Genomic DNA, 6000 nt, shown 5'->3' on the forward strand with positions numbered 1-6000 from the left:
CCACCAGTCCTCCCACCACAGCTCCCATGACCACCACCAGTCCTCCCACCACAGCTCCCATGACCACCACCAGTGCTCCCACAACCACCACTAGTCTTCCCACCACAGCTCCCATGACCACCACCAGTCCTCCCACTACAGCTCCCATGACCACCACCAGTCCTCCCACAACCACCACTAGTCTTCCCACCACAGCTCCCATGACCACCACCAGTCCTCCCACCACAACTCCTGTGACCACCACCAGTCCTCCCACCACAGCTCCCATGACTACCACCAGTCCTCCCACCACAGCTCCCATGACCACCACCAGTCCTCCCACGACCACCACCAGTCCTCCCACCACAGCTCCCTTGACCACCACCAGTCCTCCCACGACCACCACTAGTCCTCCCACCACAGCTCCCATGACCACCACCAGTCCTCCCACCACAGCTCCCATGACCACCACCAGTCCTCCCACGACCACCACCAGTCCTCCCACCACAACTCCCGTGACCACCACCAGTCCTCCCACCACAGCTGCCATGACTACCACCAGTCCTCCCACCACAGCTCCCATGACCACCACCCGTCCTCCCACTACAGCTCCCATGACCACCACCAGTCCTCCCACCACAGCTCCCGTGACCACCACCAGTCCTCCCACCACAACTCCTGTGACCACCACCAGTCCTCCCACTACAACTTCCGTGACTACCACCAGTCCTCCCACCACAACTCCCATGACTACCACCAGTCCTCCCACCACAGCTCCCACGACTACCACTAGTCCTCCCACCACAGCTCCCACGACCACCACCAGTCCTCCCACCACAACTCCCGTGACCACCACCAGTCCTCCCACCACAGCTCCCATGACCACCACCAGTCCTCCCACAACCACCACTAGTCTTCCCACCACAGCTCCCATGACCACCACCAGTTCTCCCACCACAGCTCCCATTACCACCACCAGTCCTTCCACGACCACCACCAGTCCTCCCACCACAACTCCCATGACCACCACCAGTCCTCCCACCACAGCTCCCATTACCACCACCAGTCCTCCCACGACCACCACCAGTCCTCCCACCACAACTCCCGTGACCACCACCAGTCCTCCCACCACAGCTCCCATGACTACCACCAGTCCTCCCTCCACAACTCCCGTGACCACCACCAGTCCTCCCACCACAGCTCCCACGACTACCACCAGTCCTCCCACCACAGCTCCCATGACCACCACCAGTCCTCCCACAACCACCACTAGTCTTCCCACCACAGCTCCCATGACCACCACCAGTGCTCCCACAACCACCACTAGTCTTCCCACCACAGCTCCCATGACCACCACCAGTCCTCCCACCACAGCTCCCATGACCACCACCAGTCCTCCCACAACCACCACTAGTCTTCCCACCACAGCTCCCATGACCACCACCAGTCCTCCCACCACAACTCCTGTGACCACCACCAGTCCTCCCACCACAGCTCCCGTGACCACCACCAGTCCTCCCACCACAACTCCTGTGACCACCACCAGTCCTCCCACCACAGCTCCCATGACCACCACCAGTCCTCCCACCACAGCTCCCATGACCACCACCAGTCCTCCCACGACCACCACCAGTCCTCCCACCACAGCTCCCTTGACCACCACCAGTCCTCCCACGACCACCACCAGTCCTCCCACCACAACTCCCGTGACCACCACCAGTCCTCCCACCACAGCTGCCATGACTACCACCAGTCCTCCCACCACAGCTCCCATGACCACCACCCGTCCTCCCACTACAGCTCCCATGACCACCACCAGTCCTCCCACCACAACTTCCGTGACCACCACCAGTCCTCCCACCACAACTCCTGTGACCACCACCAGTCCTCCCACAACAACTTCCGTGACTACCACCAGTCCTCCCACCACAACTCCCATGACTACCACCAGTCCTCCCACCACAGCTCCCATGACTACCACCAGTCCTCCCACCACAGCTCCCACGACCACCACCAGTCCTCCCACCACAACTCCCGTGACCACCACCAGTCCTCCCACCACAGCTCCCATGACTACCACCAGTCCTCCCACCACAGCTCCCATGACTACCACCAGTCCTCCCACCACAATTTGATGACTACCACCAGTCCTCCCACCACAACTTCCATGACTACTACCAGTATCAAGTTAAAGTTACTTGTCCAAGTCACTGTGCGTTACTATTTCGTCATTATTAGTCAAATACATATTTGATTTCTTGCGTCTCTGGTGAAGTTAAGTGAAGCCTCGTAGATGCGACATAATCAAATTCTGTTGTGCAAAAGTGTTTCTTCAATGCTTTAGGATGTGATACATGCAATAGTGGTTAAGCATCACATTATTTTCTTAACGTTATTGTTGTTGTACAGGATGTAATTATGTAATTATTGTGTGTATAATCCAATTTTTTTTCTTTTGTTAATGTTTGTCTTGACACAAATGTGCCATATTGTAATGATATTTATGTGATATTTATTTCTCTCTGTCTAAATGGAAATATTACAATACGATACAATACATATATAAAAGAAACAATGAATCAATAAAATAGCACAAATATACCAGACTTATCATGGCAAGTTATTCTTTGCACTATTTTTTGTTGTTCTTCATTGGTTTTTCTTCAACTATTTGCTGTTTGTCAACAGCACGCCATGTGTTAGTCTGGAGGCAAAACAACGTGAAGAATAGAGGCCAACAGTGAACGCCACTTCAGAGTAGCGGCTAAATTTACACATCAACAATGTCATCTTCATACCTGCCACAGCCTGGTCCAATTCAACCTTCAACCTGCTACAGCTCGACCTATTGGTTCGCGGTTTGGACATGTTTCATCCGCTAAAACCTTCATGGCTTTTTCGGGTCACAATCATTTGTATTCCTCGCAGGTTTACACAGAACACTCTCATCCTTTTCTAACAGTGTAGGTACATTGGACTTCATCTCATCCTTCTGGTTTACCAAGACTTTTGGTCTTCCTACTTGGTGTGTAACAAAGCTTATTCCTTTGTACTCTTACATGCTATTGCAGCAGTTTAACGGTTCCTCCTCTTTCATCTTGACCAAACAATCAATGAAAGGGGACCACATGCAACATTTATGCACTGTCCTCAGACGTATCATTCTCATGTTGTTCATCTCTGCAAATGTTCACCCAAACCCAGGGCCCGCTATTCATGGTCCCACCGTCTCTAAACCGTCGTTGAATGATTTTTGTGATCCTAAATCACTGGGTTCTCGACATGTCAATACCTGTAGTTTCTTGCCAAAACATTTAACATCTTGGCTGCACACTGCAAACGTTGATGTTCTGGCTGTCTCTGAAACATGGCTTAATAAAAGGTGTTTTGGATCTAGAAATCCGAATACCGGGCTACAATGTCTTCCGTCAGGATAGACCCTCCAAAGGTGGCGGCGTGGCTATATTTGTGAAAGACCATTTGCAATGTTCTGTGGTCGAGATCAGTCCCCAAGCAGTTTGAACTGTCAACAAATGTCACTATGTCTGCTGCTGTTTGCTATAGACCACCCTCTCCTCCAACATGCACATTAAGAGCTCTCGGTGAACTGTTGGCCCCTCACATTTCTTCTGAGTTCGTCCTTCTGCGTGACCTAACCTGAAATAGGATCAACCCCCCCTGATTTAGTTACTCAGCAATTTGATGCCTTAAACTTCTTTCAAATTGTATCTGAGCCAACCAGACATAATTTAAAATCACCGTCATCTGCCACACTGATAGATATTATTCTCACTTAAGCTCCATCAAACTACCAATCTGGAGTCTTCAGCCAAGATTTGAGTGACCTCTGCGCCATGGCATGCGTTCGCTCCGGCCTCGCTGTCAAACGTCCGCCGGTGATTGTGACCAAGCGCTCACTGAAACACTTTCAGTCGGCTCAGGCCCTAATTATTGCACAGCTTCATATAAATCTGTATTATTAAAATGATAATACAGATTTAGCTACTAAGCAATGTTGCTTAGTAGCTATTAAAAAACCAAATTAAAAATGGCGTTCAACTGATTATTTAAATGTAATTTGTCACATGTTGATAACATGAAAACTCTCACTATTAGATCATTTATAACTATTAAAAGACAGGAACACGTTGAGCTGAATATCCCTCTGCAATCCAAATTCCTCACAACATGAGGCCTGATGTTTTTTTTTCTCCTCTCCAGCAGATGGAGCCGATTCCTTAACTTCCAGACTTTCCAGATGTGAGCACAGCAGTCCCACAGAACACCCTCATCCGTGTTATCGAGACATGCCTCGACGTCGACTTTGATCGTGCTGGAATGAATGCATCGTCAGTGTCCAATTAAATCTCCATACGCTAAAAGAAACATTTGCTTTTTTTCTTCTTCCGTTAATTTATTTCCGAACGCATCCAAGGCCAATGGCGTCTCCAGCTGTGTGGCTCTTAAGTACATACACAGAGACACTTAAGAGGGCCAGGGAGAAACGACAGGATGTGCGAGAGATAACAGTCGGGTGTTTAGGGAAATCACAGAGAGCTGCTACTCTGTTTAACTTCACAGGACTTTTTTTTAAACTCTCTGTGGCAATGAACAAAAAGGGAGCATGAATGATGAAAAACGGTCCTGCTTTATAACGCCTTCAGGTGTTTCACGCGTTTCCTGTGCTCCATATCAAAGTACACGTGTAGGTCCAAGTGTCCAACGTATAACCTCCATAGTTTTTTTGTATTCATTTCTTTCAAATATCAGGGGTTCACTAATTGGTGGTTTTATTGACTATAAAAAATATTGTATAACCCTAACCCTATACCCAAAGATGAGTGCAAGTTGTTGAATAATACAATGACTCGGGCGTTTGAAGTCATCGATTGTTCAAAACGTGTTGCTTTTCCACCCAAAACCCTTTCAGAAGCCTCAGAGTTTTTTGCATTCACCTTCCATCACGTTTAAAACACACAGAACACTTCTGGTTGCATCAAATAACATTTCGGCACCTCCGTGTGGTGCACTTTTTTTCTCTTTGAAAATCAGAAATTAAGCTGTGCCATGCATGCAAAAGATAAATAAATGGATGGGTAAGAAAATACACGTGGTCTCAGTCCTCATTTCCACGCAGGGGGAAGGGGGGGAATACACGTTGGATGACAGTTACAGCGTTCTGAGCCAGACGTGATGAATAAAGGCCTCTCCCTCCCACTCCAACGTTGACACAATTCTGGGCCTTGCTGCATCGGCGTCGGCCGGTTTGACATCCCAAAAACCCGCGGTGTGACGGATCTTATGGACGGGCCAGCGGCCACAAAAGCGCTCGAAAACGCCAAAAACGATTCCATGACTCATTGTTTTGAGTGGAGAGAGGCGTTTGGGTGAGGGGGGCCGGTTCCTCGGGAGCAGAATTAGAAAATAATTAGGTCAGAAAGGTGCAGATGCATGCTCAAAAAACACACATACATACATTGAATCCATTTGACAGTTTTAATCACCTGCGACAACAGAAAGTAAAGTGTGTAAAATGCTCTCACTTAACGCCATCACACTTGATCTGCCCGTCTGAGCCGGCGCCGCGGCTCCCGGCGGGCTGTCAGATCGGAATAAACACTCGCGCGGAATGATTGACAGGGAGAAAATGACAGGGAACTGAGGCTGAGTAATTGACTATGGATTGAAATGACACTGAACTTTTAGGGGGATGTGATTTCACCCATCAAACAGCCTACCCTGGGAATGGGTTTTGTTCAAATTGAAAGGTGTTTTGGTTTTCCTTTATTAAGGACAGTCCATTTTCAGCAAGTACTTTCTGTGGCTATTTAGAAGTGTGGCTCAGTCTAATCTCAGTCATATTAGTCTCGCTTTTCTCTCTCTCGCGTTAATTCCTTGCTTCGTTTTACTCTTCGCCAATCAGCCCAAACACCACCGACAGGCACCACTATGATAAGATAGTAGTATCAACTCTTTTTCCCAACTAAGACAGTCACACAGCACCAAGTAATAAGATGTGGT

Source organism: Pungitius pungitius, chromosome 7 (assembly GCF_949316345.1).
Source record: "Pungitius pungitius chromosome 7, fPunPun2.1, whole genome shotgun sequence".
In the NCBI taxonomy this organism is placed as follows: domain Eukaryota; kingdom Metazoa; phylum Chordata; class Actinopteri; order Perciformes; family Gasterosteidae; genus Pungitius; species Pungitius pungitius.